The sequence below is a fragment of the Crinia signifera genome, chromosome 8 (genome assembly GCF_055691185.1).
Source record: "Crinia signifera chromosome 8, ASM5569118v1, whole genome shotgun sequence".
Lineage (NCBI taxonomy): Eukaryota > Metazoa > Chordata > Amphibia > Anura > Myobatrachidae > Crinia > Crinia signifera.
In genome coordinates this window covers 41,396,029-41,417,002 of record NC_139224.1, presented here as the reverse complement: position 1 = coordinate 41,417,002, position 20,974 = coordinate 41,396,029, and positions in this window count along the sequence as shown.

The window sequence follows — 20,974 nt, the reverse complement described above, 5'->3', positions numbered from 1 at the left end:
TGCGAGATAAAATCGCATTTATATCGCATCCAGATGTTTTCGTACAGAAAAGTATACAAATCGCTTATTTAATGCAATGCGTTTTTGCAAATCGCACTTTTTAGGTGTCTAATAATCGCACTTATTTCAGACCAGGTTCTGTTTGGCGATTTGGCCCAGAACTCACTTTGGTCAAGTGCACACATGGTTAATTTCAGCACAGGTGCCCTCATTTTCACTCAGAAACACCCCTACATAAACCCCAACATCATTAAGGACACCTGTTAGGGTTTGAGACATGGAGATTTTGCAGAGTGGTTTGGAGTTGCTTAACTGTGATGTGGCCCATTTGGAGGAGCTGAGCAGGAGGGAGCAAGCTGCGCGCCAGATCCAGGTAGCCCCCCGACTACTGCGTACCCCACGTATGTATCGTGCTCGGCTGTACCTGGACTCCCTCTCGGATCAACAGGTTGTGGGGATGTTTAGGCTGAACCGCATTAACCTGTTGGACTTATATGAGCAGGTGAGAGATGATTTGGACCCTTTTGGGGGAGGCAACTATGCAGTGTCTGGGCTGCACAAATTAATGTGTGCCCTCTACTATTTGGCCACAGGCTCCACTCAGTCTGTGACCTCATGGTCCTTGGGGGTATCACAGGCCACTTTCTCTAAGCATTTTACTCAAGTGTTACTTGCTTTAAAGAAGTTGTGGCAGACATACATCAGATTCCCCAGTTCTGAGTTGGAGTGGCAGGACCACAAGTTGGCTTTCTATAGACTCTCAGCATTCCCTCACGTGCTGGGAGCTATAAACTGCACACACATTGGGATTAGGGCACCGCATGTGCGGGGCCACGTCTACGTCAATAGGCATGGCCGGCACTCCCTGAACGTGCAGGTTGTTTCCAATGCTCACCTCAAAATCCTGAGTGTTGTTGCAGGCTTTCCTGGGAACTGCCACGACGCCTATATTCTGAGGCACTCAGCCCTCTGGAACCGATTTACCGACCACCAAATACCAGAGGGCTGGCTACTTGGTAAGTACCTTTTTACATATTACCCTGTCTGTCCTTATTTGTACTTGCTCTAATGTGTGTGTTTCCTGTTTCACAAGCATATTGTTCTTCTACCAGTGTCTCCTGTTTGCAAAACACACATACCTTACCATATAAGGCAATCACTTCCTATCTGTGTTTTAGGTGACTCAGGATATGGGTGTGTTTCCTGGCTCATGACACCTTTGCGCTCCCCAGAGGGCCCTGCACAGCACCGGTATAATGAAGCCCATATTGCAACCCGCAATGTGGTGGATTGCACATTTGGCGTTTTGAAAAGTCGATTCCGGTGTTTGGACCGGTCATCGGGTACGCTGCTTTACCACCCTGCCAAAGTAGTGATGATCATCCAGGCTTGCTGCATGTTGCACAACATAGCCCTGTCCCAACCTGCCTATGTGGAGGAGGAACATGCAGTCGTGCAGGAAGCCCAACCTACCACACCTCGGGTAGTGAGGGGTACGCAGAGGGGGAATCTGGTGCACACAAACATCATCAGCCATTACTTTTCTGGTAAGCACATGTGCCCTGTATTCCAAAATGTACCTTTGCTGTAAGTGTACTCATAAACAAATTATTTACCAATACCATCTGTTTCCACCCACATTTAGCCTAATAAACAGAGCCCAACGGATGCAGCTGGTGGTGCTGACCTATCCCTTGCTGGTATCAAGCTTGTAAGTACATTTGATACATGTATGAATTACGTTTGCTGAAAAACATGGCTCACTGGTGTTGTGGAACTACACGTGCCAGCATGCCCTGACACACTATAACCATTACAGTCCAAACCATGAGTGTCAGAGCTTGCTGGAATATGTAGTTCCACAACCTTTGACGGGCCAGGAGTTACCCCACACTACTTTACAGCAATCCCATTGTCATATACCATTACACTATGTCATAATTCACACAGCAATTGGTTGATAAATAATACACAGACACAATGGTATGCGGTTAGACATTTTTACTGCAGTATACTGACAGAAGCAATCTGCATTTCTGCAATTAAAACATTAAAACTGTCGGGGGATGTAACAAGATGTATTGCATATTACAAAATTATCAAAAATATGAGCTATCTTCTGCCACCATCAGGCAACCCTACACCACTTCTAGAACCTGCACCCAGGCCACCACGGGTCCTAATACTCCGACGGGGTGGGGAAGTGGGGGAGCCACTTATTGGGGTGCTAGATACACTACTGAGAGTTGATGCTGCGCCACCTCCGACATTGGCTTCCAGCTGCTCTAATTGGGCCTGCATACCTATTAAGGCATTGGTCTGCGCTGTGCATGATTGGCTTAGTGCAGCTATACTTTGAGCAAGGCTGCCAATATGGCTATTCTGTTCCCTTACAGCAGAAGTTAGATCTGCAAAACGGGTGTCAATGCTATTAGCAATGCGCACATGAGTGCCTACACCTACCCGTACACTACGTGCAATTTTGTGTAATTGAAGAAACGTGTCACGCATGTACCCCTGGATGTTACCTATTTGCAGGCTTTGGGAGGCCATAAATTCTGTTTGTTTCTACTTGAAATTGACCAAGGAGTTAGCTACTTGGGAAGCAGAAGCTGCTGTATGGGGTGTGTTTGTGGGTGGGGGTGGGTTGGGAGACACCCCACTTGGGGGAAGATCACTCTGTGATGAGGTCTGTATTTCCTCCTCTGCCGCAAAGGTCTCCACGGGTTCAAGAATGATGTCCATTTCGTCTAACACCATCATTGAAGAATCTGTTTGATCTGTCCCTAGTTGTATAGTACCTGTGGATACAGATGAGGAGGTGAGTACTGATGCATATATAGGCCAGACTCTCTTCAGTACTGTTTTAGAAAGGGCTTGAGATGCTGGACGCACATATCTAGGGGTCTTATGTACTTACACATGTACCCCGATACAGCATGTAACATTGACATTAATAATAAGTCACATGCCTAGCTCAGATTACATTCATTTCTGTTGCAATGTAGCAGCAGGAGATGAATGTAGTGTGAGATATTGTTGATGTGACATGGGTGTGTGTAATGGCGTATTCTTTGGTCATTTACCTGCTTCCACAGATTCAGCAGCAACGGGCCTTCTTGTCTTGGATGCGTGAGCACTTTGGGATGGACAATCTGTGAAAGGAAAGATGGGCAGCCATTATGTACCTTGCAATGGATAAGCATTTACGGCAAACATGCATTGAAATGACATTAATGGACAATACTTCATTTGGATAAGGACTACATTATTTATTCCCCGCATTTTTTTTTTTCAATATTATTTTGTTAGAGTATTATTAAACTATTGTACACATGACAACTTTTGGATAATCTGGGGTATGTAGGCATGGCAGCTAAACCACCAGTACACCTCTGTGTTTTTGGCCACATACATGTTAGGCTGCTAGAAAGAATGTTACAGTGTTGATCAATATGAGCAGTTGTGGAACTACAAGGCCCAGCATTATGAGCAATTTGAAAGTAGGAGCAGGCAATTTCTTGTGCATTATCTTGCTGGGCTATGTAGTTCCACAGCAGCACTTTACTTAGCATAACAATTCAATTGAGGGTTACAGTTAGAAAACATTGGCATGTTTGTTTAAGATTGCATGTGGTCACACTTACCAGCTCTGGATGGTGTTTGCGGCCTATCGGTATCCGCCACGTGCATGCCAGGCAGGACCTCAGGGGGTATGATGCGCTTCAACTTCACCTCATAGGATGTGTAGATAACAGTGGTGGGGCTTCCTCCGCCAGTCTTGGTGGCCTCCTCCAACTCCATGGCCATTTTACTTTTCAGCTGCCTTTTGATGTTATTGAATCTCTTCTTGACATGTCTGACCAGGCGCTTGTGCTGACTTACAGCGTTCACCGCCTGGGTGATGTCCTTCCACATGGCCCTTTTGCGCTGTGCAGTGGTCTTGTGGTGAGTTTTCCCAAGTAACCGGTCAAACACAGGCATGATAGCCCGGACAAGCGCAGCATTTTCCTCGTAGGAGAATCTGACCTTTCGGCCACTTTTTGTGCGGCCAGCTTCTACCTCCTCCTCCTCCTCATTTTCTACTCCAGCCATGTACCCCTCCTCCTCCATGCCAGTGTCTTCCTCCTCCACACCTCCATCTTCCTCCACCTCTGACATGTGGCCCTCCTGCAGCTGCTGTGGGTTATGGTCAAGGTCTTGGCTATAGGATGGGGATGCCAGTGGATCCTCCCCCTCCTCCTGCTGGGGCTGGATGCCCAGGGCCTGGTCTGGGGCTGGCCTTGCTGTGGCCATGCTGCCTGCCCCACTGCTGGCTCTCCTACTTGGCTGGCTACTGCCACTTCTCCCTCTGCCACTGCTCCCTCTGCCTCTCCTCCCTCTGCCACTCCTCACTCTGCCACCAACACCTCTTCCTCTACTCACACTGCCACTGCTCCTCTCCATGCTCCTTACTTCCTATCAAAGAGTGAAATGGCGCCAGTGCCCCTTTATATAGGGGGTGTGATGCATAATGGAGGGGACAGAGGTGGGCCAATCGGTTGGGGGGTTCTTAGTCATGAGGAGACAGTTTTGTAAATCGCACTCCGGTTGGTCCAAAACTCGCACATGACCGGCGGAAGAAATCACACTTTTTTGTTACTTTAAATCGCACCACTTCACCGCAAATCGCACCACTTCGCACTTTTCAGCCTCCAAAGCGCATCACATTAAATATGCGAATTATTACCAAAAAATGCGTTTTGAAGAAGGGCGAATAGCGGCGATGTGGTGCGAAAAAAAAACATGCGCATTTATCTCAATCCATAGAATGTCACCCAACAAGTTTAAATTTAAGTTAAACATGCTCTGCACACAACACCCCTCTGTCTACTCTGCACTGCACAGCACCCCTCTGCACACTAATGACTCTGAGTGATTGATGATGACAAGTACAAGTTCAAGTTAAACACCTCAGTGCCAAACCCATCTGCAGTATGACTCTGCATGCACTGCACACAACACCCCTCTGTCTGACTCTGCACTGCACAGCACCCCTCTGCAGTCTGCACAAAACCCGTCAGTTAAAGTTTAAAACACCCCAGTGCACAACGCCCCAGAAGCCTACCACCGCAGCAGAGCTGTGCGCAGCAGTAAGCGTGACAATGAAATGGCGCCGAATTCTCAGGACGCGGATCTTCCCGTGTTCGGTCGCGCTCGGGTTTCCGAACAAAGCTGGAGACTCGCTAGTGCGGCTCCAGGGCACTCGGGCCAGCTATGTTCGTAGTGGTTCCGATTCTGTGGAATCCGAACCGCTCATCTCTAAATAAATATTATGGCTAAATAGTGGTAAGTAAAAAATTGGAGGGAAAAAAAAATATCAGGGGTGTCTTGTCTGATTGTGAAAGTCCATATTTAATGAACCAGCTGGTTATGGGGGGTTGTGGTGATGTTCCATTTTTTATCTTGCCTAAGTGATGCATAGCTGTGTAGTGGGATGCTCATTACCCCATGGGCAGCATTGATGGAGGATGCAGAACCTCCTGCAGTTCTGTGGCCCAATAGATGGTTGGGAGTACCTCTGGGCTGATGGAAATTCACATACTAGTATTCACATGATGACATTTAACAGTGAGGGTAGGTTCACAATGACCCAATTCAACGTGCGTAATTAGTCTCCCAGAAGAACCCCCCAAAATTTGGGACTCCGCAGACATTTCAGGAGAGTTTGCAGACATTTCAGCACAGAAGACAAACCACTAATTACAGCAGAAGCCACAACCAGAGACTGAGATAAGATAGAGTGCAGGTAATGCGGGATGCCACATTACTGTCTACTTCTTTCACTGACATACATTATGTGGACATCACCAGTGTTTGATTTGCAACTTTAATGTCTCCAATGTTGTTGCATCCATATCCGCACCAGTAGTACATGTGCAGGTGTATGCAATGGTGTAGCCATGGGAGCAGCATAGATATATATATATATATATATATATATATATATATATATATCAGTGACGTGCGGTGAGGTTAGTGGTTGGTGAGGCACTGGCTTTGTGGAGCCAGTACCGATGGGCTCTGTGGGGAGCGTTGGGACCGGGTTGCTTCTGTGCTGACAGGTAGGTGCGGAGCTGACACCTGCATAAGCAGCAAAGACTGGCAGAGCAGCTCCTTCCTGTCAATGCAGAAGCAACCCGGACCAGCGCTCGCCACAGACCCCGTCGTCATTGGCTCCACCAAGCCACCATGGGGTCTGCCCACATAACTCTTTCACTTAAAAGAAACATGTGGCCAAATGTACTAGCCTCTGAGTTCAGTGGTTGTTCAGGGTGCCGGCTGAACTCTGAGTTTTTTGTAACAGGGCAATCATTTACAATGCCTCGTTTTGTATTGTTGATGTCTGCCTTAAAAGAACCTCTGAGTTCAGCTGGCATCCCGCACAGCCACTGTACTCAGAGGCTAGTACATTTGGCCAATATACTTTATTCATTTAAAAACACACTTACAGTATTTTACACAAACACACAGATACACATCTGTGTCACTTTACACAACACACACACCTGTGTCACTTTACACAAACACACCTGTGTCACTTAAAAAACACAGCCCCAACCCTCCACAAACACCATACACACACACATAATTTAGCTCAGGCACTGATTACCTGCAGCACCAGCACACTAGCAGCAGTGACCGGAGGCACCCGGAGGTCCAAGGACAGGCACCCGGAAATAGGTCGCGTCGGGCAGGAGGCAGAAGCCACTGGGCAGAAAAGAGCAGCACGCACTGTGCCTGACACTATGCAGGTACCCAGTGGCCGGGAGACTGCGGGAGATAGCTCCGACAACAGCGGAGCTATCCTGCCGCGTCGGGCAGGAGGCAGAAGCCACTGGGCAGGAAAGAGCAGCACGCACTGTGCCTGACACTATGCAGGTACCCAGTGGCCGGGAGACCGCGGGAGATAGCTCCGACAACAGCGGCAGTACAAGTCAGTGGACGAGCCGTGCAGCGGCGCCCTGTGCGGTACGGCTCGTCCGGTTTTAAAAATGCCACAGTGCTATACGCGGCACCAACAGAAGAGCCACGGTGACAGTGACGGATGTGCTTTTTTCCTATATAAAAGCACGCCCCTGTCACTGAGGCAGTACCACTGTGCCCAATCACATCTGCCTCAGTGACAGGGGTGTGCTTTCATATAGGCAGAATGCACGTCCCTGTCGCCGAGGCACTGCTATAGGTGCCGCCTATACACCTTTTTTAAATGGGCTTTTACAGCCCAGTGCTCAGCCCTGCCCCCTGCCCGCCCCCTGTTTCTGTAACTGTACGATAGACAGCGGGAGGCACCGGACTGGATGCCTCCTAAATTAAAAAATAAAAGGTAAAAGGATTATAATAATACAAAACATATACTTATGACACATAATATGTGTCATAAGTATTTTCTTTGTATTTGTGAATGACATTAATCATTAATGACAGGGGAGGCTCTGCCTCCCCTGCCTCCCCTGACTGCACGTCCCTGATATATATATATATATATATATATATATATATATATATATATTGAACACTGCAGCAGTGCCTTACTTTTACTGTGGTGTAGCCTGCCAGAGGGAAGTCAGGACAGGAGGATCCTGACTTTTCAAGTGCCTGCGTTGCTGTGCTCTCCTAACTAGTCCCGCTGCCACCGATGCATAACCGCACCATCCCCGCACAGCACTTCTGGGAGTGTGGGAGGGGATGCGGTCAGGCGGCAGCCGCCTCCCCACCATTGCTTGTTGCGGCTGCCGCGTGACCGTGTCCCCTCCCATACTCCCAGTAATGCATTGCTGTGCGGGGATGGCACGGTCATGCAGCGGGGGGACCTCATCTATTTCTCTATTCATTGGGCTAGACTCGGGAATGGCGGGCCAGTCAGAAGTGCTTTGCGGGCCGCCTGTTGCCCAAACCTGTGCTACTGACTGTCTGGCGGCATGAACACTAGGGCTGCACCATGCGCCGCCCCCCCCTAAACAAGTGGGCGGGGTCAGAAACCATTGGGGCCCACCGGGGAATCCCACGGTTCCCCGCTGGGCCTGCCGGGAACGCCAAACTGCTTCATTACTCAGATCGAGACGCAATACTGAAGCTGAATCAAAATCCCCAATATACTGATCTTGTTGCTCAAGGATGCTACACTGAATATAGTAGTTACTGAAGACACATTGGGCTAGATGCACTAAAATGTAGAGTGATAAACAGCCAGGCAATCAGCTGCTACTGTATGTCACAGAATGTGTTTGAAAAATATCAGGTAGGAGCTGATTGGCTGTTTGTTTACCACTCTCCATTTTATCACTTTTAAAGCTTAAAATCATAATACCATCAGATGAGCGGCGGTGGCCGGTGATGATTCGGGAACGTGCGCTCACCGCTTATTGCCGCACCGTACACAATGGCCAGCTTTGGAGATGAAAACAGCTCAACCGCAAAACTGAGCTTCTTTCAGCTCAAAATCACCCAGTGTGTATGGAACTTTACTGTGCAGCAACAGCCCAGATTACATGTCTGCAACTTTCTTTTATCGGTATTCAATAGGCACCAAAATCTAGTAAACTGTATTCACACAGGGGCTTCCAGTGGTAATATTGTCCTTTTTAGTAGCGATCCTTAATGGATTCCTCTGTGCAAAAGCCATAATCTCTTTTGGCAGCAGCTTTACAGTTCTTATGCAGTCTATTCTTACAATAAAATGCATTAATATACTGTACATGCATAGTGCCTCTGGCCATTTGCTATATATGTATGTGCCTGCTTTCACAATCTTCCTGAAATGCTTTTTTCCCCCAAAAGTATAAGTAATGGTTAAATACCTCTAGTACTGCTATAATCATTAAAAAGTTAAATCAATACTTAGAATGACCAGCAGAACTTTGTGTTCTGGATACCAGACGCTACAGAGTAATAATACGTCTGCTCTATGTCCACAACTGCCAATAACTGAATTAGCAAACGATTGCAATAATCAGCACCTCTCCTACACTATTATGGCCCAAATTTACTAAGACGGACATTGTATTTCACATGGGATGTTGCTTATGGGCAACCAATCAGAATCTACTTCTTATTTAGTTAGCCCCTCTAGAAGATAACAGATATTGGGATATTCAATCCCAGGTCACGACTGTTTGGCTGACTCAACAGTTATGACCCTGTCCCATTCTCAGCTGGCTCGACTGTGAATTGTCAGGTGGGATTCAATGTCCCGCCTGCCGAATGCCAAAAATGGGGCGTGGCCACGAGATACCGACGTGGGTCCTCGAGCTGCGGCTATGAGCTCGACAATCCACGGCCATTCTCGGTAGAACCGGCCTGACTGCTTCTAAAGTCGGGACCGTTCTGCCGATATCCCTGTTTAATGCTGTCGTGAAAGACAGCATTGATTAGGGCCCCCCCCCGCTATTTCCCACATCGGGAATAGCAGCGGGAGATTGAATACCCCCCGTAGTATCTGATTGGTTGGCCATACCAACATCCAATGTGAAATAGAACTCCCATCTTAGTAAATTTTCCCCAATATCTACTAAATAAATGATTTAGTTTAAAACATAAAAAAAAAAAAAAAACATGAAAATGAAAACATATGATAAGTATTTTCCAGACTGGGGGTTGAAACTAGGGAAGAGTACATTACTCAAAATTACCCAAACAGTGACTAAAAATTGGTAGGGTAAAGGAGCAGGATGACGTTCTGAAGAGGAACAAATAGAGCTAGATACAAGCAAAGAAGAGGTACAGTATGGAGGGGAGGGTGTAGTTTAGTAGTAAAGTTTTAAGTAGGGTACTGTAACTTTGGTTTTGTGGTGTAATAATATTTTGTCCAACAGGGACTTTATCACCCTCCTGAATTCCCTGTTGGACGAAACGCATCAGAATTTGAAGCTTTAACTAATTGGCTGGTTCCTGTTAAAGACACCCTTGAGTTTTGATAAGCTTACTTTGTTTCCCCAGACCTTTTATTTAAAGATCACACAGAAAAGCACTTGTATGTATAGCTCTGGGACAAACATACAGTACCTTTATTTTTTAGCCCTATTTAGCTCTGACTTTATGGAACTCACTTCCCCGCACAGTTCGAGAGACCCCCTCTCTAATATGCTTTAAAAGTAGACTCAAGACTTTACTGTTTACTCAAGCATTTCCTTAATTCCCTTAAGTATTCTCTATGAAAAGCTTTTATGTACTTCATTGTTTCTGTACTGTATTACATTCATTCCATCTGTTAAGCACATTGAGTCCTATTGTAGAAAGAGCGCTATATAAATAAAATTATTATTATTATTATTACCTTTATATTTATCGCTCTAATGCTTATACATATTTTCTAAAATACTACCCTTAGAAGGTGCCTTTCTTTCCCTACCTTCACAGATTTACAAACAGGGATCCAGTCTGTAATTTGGGGGTTAGAGTTAGCTGCCACCATTGAATTTGCGGAGGTATAGTATTTGCATCCCTGATTAATGGGGACATTTTACAGACTAATTTGGCCTTTTGGGCTGCTCACTGGTATTTTTTGGGTCATACGCCATCTATGAGCATTATATAAAATGTAGCGGGCACTCACAAGTTGCAGTTGCATCCAAATTTAGTTGTTTACTGTTGTTTTTTACATACCACCAATAGTGTTTAGAAAACTTTCTGTCCCACTGTGGATCATTTTCAAGGTTAGCAACACACCAGAACCATACACTGTGTGGTTGGTGCAATGTGCAGTATAAATGTCAATTCAAGCTTTGTAACATGACTAATATTATTAAGTGCAAATAGGAACTGTTCTTTGCCAAAATAGCAGGGATCAATGGTTGTTTTTTTTTTCCCCTTTTACCAATCTGCTTGATATATGGACTTTCCCTATATGTTTGGCTTTCCTTAGTCGAAAAGAATATGACAGAACACATTTATAATTATGCCAACCCCATATATTTAATTGAGGAGGATTTTAGCTTCATAATACTTGTTTGTAATAAAATAAAAACATTTCAAAAATAACGTTTTCTCAAGTGTCCAGTTGAAAAGCAGCCAATATGCACCAAACATACTGTTGATAAATCATTTGCTTGCATGCCTCTATGTCATGCTATAGTTAAAAAAGTATATACTGTATTAAAAATAAAAAGTATCTATGTACAATTCACATGTAAGGGCTTTGTAAAAGAATAATGGGCCCGATTCAGTCACTCGCTGGGCAGTAAATTCACAGACCGATTATCAAAAGATCGCGCATGCATCAGCTGTCCTTCCTAAGGCGGCCAGCTAAGCTAGCCTTTGCTGGCTACTTGCAGGGTTATCAGAGCTGGCCTTAGGCATAGGCAAACTAGGCAATTGCCTAGGGCATTTCTTCTGCTGATTAAAATGATATGCAGCATGCCTATATTGTGTGTGTGAGTGTATTCGCGGAAATCACTGTAACATAGCATTCCGTATGCAGGTACAGCCTAGAGCATTAATAATATGCAACATATGTGTAAGGGGCATTATGTGTTTCATTATGTGTATGAAGGGTATTAATAAAGGTTGGCATAATGTGAAAGGGGCATTATGGTTATAAGGACATTAATAATGTGTGTCATGTGTAAGGGGCATTACTGTGTTGTATTATCAGGGGTGCTGAGAGAAAGGGGTAGGGGGTAAAAATTACCCAGGCCAAAGTCTGATGGAAGGGCCCAGTGGGGGCCCCAGGCCCCCTTCCCTTAAGTGACAGTAGCAGCTGCAGCTCTTCTCCTCTGCTTTGCGCTGGGTTGCAGTGTGGCCATGGAGGTGCTTAAAATACAATATTTTCTCAGGATTTTTTTCTAAGGGTATAATGTGAATAATGTGAGGAGTAATGTATATACAGTAAAGTGGTACTACTGTGTGATACAACTTGAATAAGGGACACCATTGCATGATATAATGTGAATAAAGTTGCACTACTGTGTGGCATAATTTTAATTGGGGGTACTATTGTGTGGCCATGCCCCTTCCCAGCAAGAACACACCCCTGTTTGGGCTGCGCACCGAATGTGTGCACTGTTTCTATTTAAAATATTGTGGGTAGGAGCACCAAAATGATGACTGCTATGATGAGGGTTGATGGTGCTGGGAAAGGGGAGCAGGGTCAGAGGCGGAACTAGTGGTAGTGCTAGGGGGCACCAGGTAAAATCTTGCCTAGGGCATCATTTAGGCTAGGGCCGGCTCTGAGGGTTATTGACACCCTGTTGGCATTTGGGGTCGGTAACACAGCATCTTCTGGGAGTGCCCCAGAAAATGCCGGTGTTCCCTGGCCATTGGGAGAGAGCGGACTCCTTCTCCCCATGGTCTTCACGGCACTGAGTGAGTTTAGACTTACTCAACGCTTGTGAGCAGGGAGAAAAAACATTTATGGTGAGTGATTTTCCCCCTGTGTGCACGACTGCAAACACGTTCACAGCTGTGCACAGGGGCTGCGCTTACCTGCTCGTTGGGCTCCGAACACTCACAGCCCAGCGATCAGATGTGAACCAGGTCCAATCTGGGCCCACACTGCAATTCATGGCACTACTAATATCATTGACGATATTGGTGGTGGTCCCGGACAAACAATCTAGCACTTATACAATGAACTAACTCTATTGTTCAGTGACATCACCTGGACCCCCGCTGAACATGCAATCGTTGACGATATATGCAGTATTGACTGTTCAAATGACAGAGGGGGTCGTTAAAAACATGTAGAAGCGATTAACGTTATAAATATAGTGGGTATACACTAGACAATATGCAGGATAATCGTGTTAACTATGTCATAACCATGCATATAGTTTGCAAATATCACATAGTAGTGCGTACCCGGTTTTAAACTAACCAGTGATCAGTTTTTATGACTATTTTCATGTTTTGGCTGTGTGCCAGGCAAATATTTAGTGATCATGCAATAATTTATTACAAACTTTCTTGGTTTTTTGTTTTTTTAAATTGGTATTCGCTGTATAGTTCTGTTAAAGAAAAAGTGCTATATAAATTAAAACTATGATTATGATTATATTATTTTTAAGGAACATCTATGGCATTTCACAATTTGAATACTGTAATTAGATCATTAATCATATTAATAATAGTTCTGGTGTACTCACTGTAATTCACATAGGTGACACTTAAAAGTCTTATAAATTATACATATTTGGTTTTGGATTTCTTTAAAATTTTCAAATAATGTGCCAGTCAATGCAGTGATGTATCTAGATAGTTGTAGGCCTCATAGCAAAAAATTAGAAAGAGTGGTACTTGTGTATTATCACGGCGCCCATCGCATAGCAGAGCACGATTTTTCACTGCATCGCATCGCATGCCATCGCATGCCATACACCCGATGCACAGCCCCCTATATGATTTTAAATTGTATAAGCACCCTAATGGATGCTTACAATGTTAAATGCACCCCCACGCCACCCCCAGTATGAACGTGAACCCGAAGCGTGGCGAGCACAGCGAGCCCGCGAAGGGCTGCAGTACGCATCCTCTGACCTTTTCATACCCCCACTATCCACGTCAGCGTGGAGTTGAATTTATATAGTGTGGCGAGCGCAGCGAGCCACCGCGCCCAAAGCGTGGCGAGCGCAGCGTATTACTTTACATGTATTCCGCATCCCCTCGCGGGGCCCGCTGCGCTTGCCACGCTTCGGGCTCGGTGGCTCGCTGCGCTCGCCACACTATATATAGTCAACTCCACGCCGACGTGGATAGTGGGGGTATGAAAAGGTCGGAGGATGCGTACCGCCGCCCCTCGTGGGCTCACTGCGCTCGCCACGCTGCGGGTTCACGTTCATAGTGGAGGTGGACCGGGGGGGGGGTCCATTTAACATTTTAAGCCCCCATTAGGGTGCTTATACAATTTATAGTCGCATCACATTGTATGGCATTGTATGCCATTTACAATGCCATACAATTTTAACATTGTATGACATCGGGGGACATCGTGGAACATAGCATCGCATCGCATACCATCGCATGCCTTATGGTCTGCGATGCGATGGGCACCGTGATAATACACAAGTACCGAAAGAGTCACTCTGTACCACCCAATGGTGAAAAATGTATAAAACACATGTTACTGTGACAGGGAAGGTGGGCCCCTTTTAGCTGTGGGCCCTATAGCAGCTGCACTCCCTTCTATTTTAGTTACGCCCTTGAGTTAGTGCCATGTGTTGTAGTATGTCTTCAGTAATGTGAATTGTCATCCACTGGGAACTGTAAGGTACCCATCAACCCATTTCCTTAAGCCCAAAGAGCAAGCCGCAAATCGTAATGTCTATGTTTGAACTGGCAACCATGAAGTTAAAAGATCCATGTGTCAATATGAACAGAACTTCTCCTTCCAAAATTTTGTGTTGTGTTAAACGTACAAAGGCCAGAAATATAATTTAACTCTGAATTGTACCTTCTGCCAAGAGAAATGTTTTCATTTCGCTTCCCCAAAAACTTCACACTGTTGTCTTTAATACCTAATTATTAGCAGTATTGTTTTGCAAAATATGCAATGCTAAAATTATATGGAATCCAATAATAAGTATAACAAGTTCAGATACAAATGAATATAACAGTTATATGAATTTTAGCCAAACCAAAGTTGTTTATCATAGTAGAAATCTGTTTTCTAGACCTATGGAAAAGCCAAGATATTGCATATCATTGCCAAATGACTGTACTTGAAGGCTTTGTTGCTGATTGATTTATAATCCACATTTAAACAGCAATCCCATATAGCTTTTTTTCTTTAAATTGCAAGTTAAGTACCTTTTAAGCTTGCATCTGATAGTCATTTTCCTTACTTATCCTTCTATAAATTATTATCTCCTTTCAAAATCTCTCTGGAGGGAAAACAAATATGACTGCCAGACACAGTCCCAGTCATTCTGCCACACAGACAAAAACTCAGACATCTTTTAGCATGTCATGTTAATTAACAATGGGAAAAGGCGACGGAGGATATCACAGTGCAAATAGAGCTCAATAGTGGGATGCAAAGTTTCTCTGCCCTCTTGCCTACACCATTTAACGTCTGACTGTGGTTGCCATGGCAGTCTATGACATTCTAAAATTATAAATGATTATTAACACCTTTAAAAACCAATCCAAGGAGAATGAGAAAACATTTAGATTATTTTTAAAACACACCTCATTTTTTCAAAGAGTAACTGCTTTAGCATTAATGTGTCTGATGGGACGTAGAATCCCTTGTCTCTCATATACCAGACGCAGTATGAATAATGGAACGTAGACAACCTAGGAATTTTGAACACCATCGTAATAGCAACCCTACAGGATTGAAGTGATTAGGGATTGAAAACATTTAGAATACTGAACAAGAATGTGGTCGATTTATGAGACTATGTAGACGCGAGACTGCATGTAATGTTTCAATTGTTAAGTGTAAGTTTAAAAAATATTACTTTGAAAAATATTTTATTTTTTATTTTCATTTTGGGACTACTGTACGTAGTACTAGTTACTTGAAAGTATTTTTTAAAGATTTTTGTTGTTTTTGTGGAGATTTATTTAAGTTTACTTTTTTTTATTATGATCACAATGCTTTTTATTATTTTATACATTTCGTATTGATACAGTATTTGTATTTTTTTATTTGCAACCATTGTAAATCTAAAAGTTTTGTTTGTATGAGATATGAACTCTCCTATTTATTACATGACTATTGCTCACGAACATAAGGTAAGATCCCTTTCCCATTTAGACTGTCCCATAACAGGACACCAGAATGCCCAGTGCCGGCCATTGCTAATCGCCCGGCCCCCTCAGTATGTATGATGTCAGGCTGTAGGGGGCATGGCGGTTAGCAACAGGAAGTAAGACACTGCGCAGAGTGTCCTGAGGATGCTATGAGTGGCTGTACAGGCTGCATGGAGCATCCAAATTATAGGCGGAACTACCATTGGTGCTGCAGATGCAATTCACCAGGACTAAGAGGCCCATTGCTACCACCCCCTGCTGTGTGGCACAATGTGGATTGGATTGGAGTGATGGAGCACTTGGGCCAACTACCCACAAGTTCTGCCACTGGTCCAAAGGGTGGCACTACAACACCCCATCGGAAATAGAACTCCCATCTTAGTAAATAAACCCCATAGAGAGAAGATCTCCACAAATACACTTTATTTTTCTGTTTGGATTACTAAAGTTGTATACAAATCTAACTCTCTCTATACATGTTACATCTGCCCCACCTGCAGTGCACATGGTTTTGCCCATTTTGATAACAAATTTGTACTGCGATTAAAATGTACAGGAGCATGGTTGTAATTTTATATATACACAGTAGCGCCTGCTCGGTAAGCGGGCAGCTCAGTAAGTTGCGGTCAGTGTGCACAGCAGTTTAAAGTCCCCCACTGGAGAAAAATGTCACTAATATGTTTTGAGCATCACTTGGTCTTAAAGAAAAATTGCTTAAAAATCAAAGGAAACTTCTCGTAGATTTATGTCTCATTCAATTGCCCAAAGACATCTTGGTTGTTTTTCTGCTTCCAAGCAGATGACTTAGATTGTTGGCAAGTAGTTAAGTTGGAATCTAATTGTTTTGGTTACCTTTGAAATTCAAAGATGGATGATGGAGATAAGTCACACATGTAAGAAGTCACGCCAACCAGCTATTATTACCGCCAAGCCAACCTGCCTTTATTACCAAGCGGATTCTGTATCAGGAGAAAGCATCATACTCTGTTATATAATAGAGGGAGGAGATTGCAGGAAAAAAAGAAAAAACCCTTCCCTGACGCTGCCCAGCCTATTTATAAGAATAAAAAGCATTAATTAGATTACCGCAAGACCTTTCTTATTCCTGCAAGAACAAACCTTATTTCCCCAGCTATTCCTCATTACTAAATTCCCTCTGCCCACAGCAGCACCACAGCTCATGGTTTTGTCATTTGACACTTAGTATTAGCAGCCGTTACATAGTCCTTTTGTTGACTGAGGTTTGAAGTAGAACATGGTAGTGAAAAAAATAACAGCTGGCATCAAAAGTAGCAATAAGCAACTTTTTTTTGGCTTTGTTTGACCCAATTATGCTTCCAATGCAGATTTGTTAAGTTCCCACAGTTTTAAATTTCCTTGACATATCTAGAAAAGCATAAATTTTGCGGTATACAGATGTACAGCAATAAGCCAATGCTTCTACGGTACAAGCCTTTGCCACATTGAGTGTTAGTGCATTTTCATACATAAATATGCATTCATTACAAAGACCTGAATCACACATGACGCGTTTCCTTACACAGAATCAAAACAGACCAATGAAAACACTTATTTTAAGTTCTATGGGAGAGACGTCCATTTATAGCTTTAAAGGTGACATGGGTCTTATGTTCTCGGTTTACTGTACAGTGGGTATATTGTGATACCCATTGGATCTACAAGCTTTAGAGATTATGCTAGCCACCCGCCCCGGCAGGCATCGGCCCGCCCATGTACCCATGGGAACACCCAGTGTTTTGCTATATTGTGAGTCAACCAGAATCACCTCCTAAGCTCTTTGCACCTACTTAGACCATTGTAAGGCTTTTGGGACCCAGGGGCAACTAAGTTGTGGGGGCCTCCAAAAATAACATTACTTGGTGGGGTCTGGCAATATCTAGAAGTTTAGTGGAGCCAGAATGGATGCTGCTGGGTCCCGATTGGTGGCAAAAGAGACTGTATCAGTCTCGCCATAAGCAGCACAAGGGCAAACAGTGGAAAGCTATATTTACCACGGTTTGGTAAATAACCTCCTTTATTGTGCACTAAAGGGGTTATGTCTCATTATTAATTGCACCCTTTTTGAGCTTTATGTGACCTAATGTAGCCTTTATTGGCTAATAGGTGCAGGGGGTTCCCTATTATATGCAGCGTGGATTAATGTTTTATATAAACAGGGTTATCATCACATACTTTAATATAATGCATATGTTTCATTATACTGCATTTCCAAGACTATGACATAGTCACTACAGACCATAACCTGGCAGGTTATACTGTATGAACTATCAGGACCAGATCATAAGATGAAGAAGACATGTTTTTTGCAGGGGGAGATGTATCAAACCTTGACGAAAGATAAAGGTGAGCTCAGGGAGGACAGAAACCTCCCGTGGTGCAAAAGGGCATCTGGACACTAACTGCCATCAGGAGCTCTGATTAATGGGGGAAACTCTGCAGCCAGGTGCTGGTTGATAAAGCCATTAGGTCCAGACCGGTTCTTATGGGCCTCTTAATGGTTCCCAATTATTACTATTTTTTACATTTATTGTTGTTCTCATATGCATTATGTTTTAAGCATTTTATTGTCGGATTAAATTTAGACTTTTAAAGGAAGCCGTCATTCACCAGAACCTTTACTGTTAGATTTTACCAATGCTTTACACCAGAAAAAAAAATGTGCATTTTAGCTATGATGTGTCAGCAGTTGCCAGAGACCAATTGTTAGTGTAGGACTTGCAGTGAAATGGGGTCCCTTGGCGATGGGCTGCAAGCTTAAATGCATTGATCAATTCATGAACTAAAACCCCATTATTTATTTGATTAATTGTATACTAAGGTGAGTTAGTTCATTATGGAGAGTGTTGAGTCCCTGTATTTGTATTTATTAGAGCATGTGGTCACAGGCCACTTTCACCCCAACCTGGGAATGGCGAGTGCTGTTTGCACCCCATTCGCAGGGATGGCGAGTGTTGTGGTACTCTGTATGTGTGTATATATGTGGGTTAATTTTTATTAACCTTTGTTACTGTGATCATAGCTTTCTCTTTCACCCCAGATGAGCTAATTTATCTGTAACCTGTTACAGCTGCCCCTTTAATTCTAAGTCAGGTGTTGTGTTAGGTGACTGCCTCATCTTTAAAAGCCATAAGGCACTTGGCAGGTGAGCTTTAAACCAGGAAAAGGCACATGTCGACTTTAGCTATGATGTGTCAGCAGTTGGCAGGCTCTTGAGAAACAAATGCTAGTGTAGGACTTGCAGTGAAATGGGGTCCCTTGGCGATGGGCTGCAAGCTTAAATGCATTGATCAATTCATGAACTAAAACCCCATTATTTATATATTTGATTATTTGTATCGTACGGTGAGTTACTTTATTATGGTGAGTGTTGAGCCCCCTGTATTTGTGGATTATATATAGTAGTAATTGCCTCCTGCACTTGTTTGTATGTGAAGCAGCTTTGTATAGGGTACAATAGGTTTTAGAGGTTAAAAAAGAACAATGCGCTAAAATATATGTTGCAATACCAATACAATAAAATGATTTCAAATCTTTAAAAAATCAAAAAGTTTTAAAAAAAGAATTTGCATAATGTTTACGCTCCTTTAAGAACAGAGTCCGGGTAAACAGATATTGGTGCAGTGCGGAGGTACTAGCTATCCCTTACTATTACTTGATAGCGGCATCAGCACATGGCTTCCTCCTCCGACCGCGGCTTTCTCTGAGTCCGTCTTGCGGCACTTCCGGTATCGCTGTCCTTACTTCCGGTTCCTGCTACTCTCTTCACCAACGCGTTTCGTGCTATACAGCACTTAATCATGGATTTGTATTTACTAGAGCATGTGGTCACAGGCCACTGCACCCCAACCTGGGAATATATAGGTATATATCTGTATCTATATCTTCCATCAGTTAAGTGAGGTACACACAGGTTGAAACAGCTGAGCCTACTGTGCATACTGAAAATATAACTACAAATAAAACCTAATGGATAAAGAAAACATTGAGACAGAAATGATTGTTACCAGTTTTACATTCTTTACCTCTGCTGTCTGGGATCAATGAGCTGATTAATGGTCACCATGGGCCTTATTTTGGTTCATTCTTTCTGACAAAATCCTTCTTAGATGGACAAAACCATGTGCACTGCAGGGGGGGCAGATGTAACATGTGCAGAGAGAATTAGATTTGGGTGAGTAATTTTGTTTCTGTGCAGGGAAAATACTGACTGCTTTATTTTTACACTGCAATATAGATCTCACTTTGAAGTAAAACCCCACCCAAATCTAATTCTCTCTGCACAAGTAACACCTGCCCCACCTGCAGTGCACATGGTTTTGCCCATCTAAGAAGGATTTTGTCAGAAAGAATGAACCAAAATAAGGCCCCATGTCACATCGCTCATTGTGGAAGAAGTCACGAAGAGGGTATAATTCATAAATTCCTAAACACTTGAAATAAATTACTGTAAAAGTTTAAGTGACAGGATGACAATAATGGATGCAATTACTAGACAAAAATGATTTACTATTTGAATAAAGAATTATTTCAATGTTTATACAAATCTGTCTTTAAAATACTTGTTAGTTAATTTTACGCATACTGGCAGCACCAACTGTCAATAACTGCCATTCCAAACTAACTCACTGGCAGTTGGTGTTGCTCCCCTATATGGATTTTGGACTGTGTAACTTGCAGCCAGTACTGTGGAGCCACCACCGGTCCTAACTGATCAACATGTAATGTTCTGTATTTGTTTTTTATAAAATAGATACAAACTATAAAAAATATGGGGGGAACTTTAATAGGATGAGAGATTCAGAAAGGGAGAGATTTGGAAAGAAATCTCGTTATTTTAAAGCGGCAATCATTTACACTGCAAAACCAGTTTGATTTTGCAGTGTAAATGATTGCCGCTTTAATCAAATTGGAGATTTCTTACCAAATCTCTCCCTTTCTGAATCTCTCATCCTATTACATTTCACCCATGATATTTACGCTTTCCAATTGACTAATTACAGGCAGACACATTAATGGCTTTTATTACAAGGCCCCTTTATAGTGCAGGCAATGACTGTAGTGGTTTGGGAGTTCTAGCAGAGCCTGAACCATGAAGGCGCTGTCCAAATAGTGACTTTATATTGTCTCTATGGTGCACATAGAACACAAAAACATTCATAATGTGTATTATTTCCATGCTCTACATTCTACTGCGCAATTGAAACAGACCAGTATATTAACT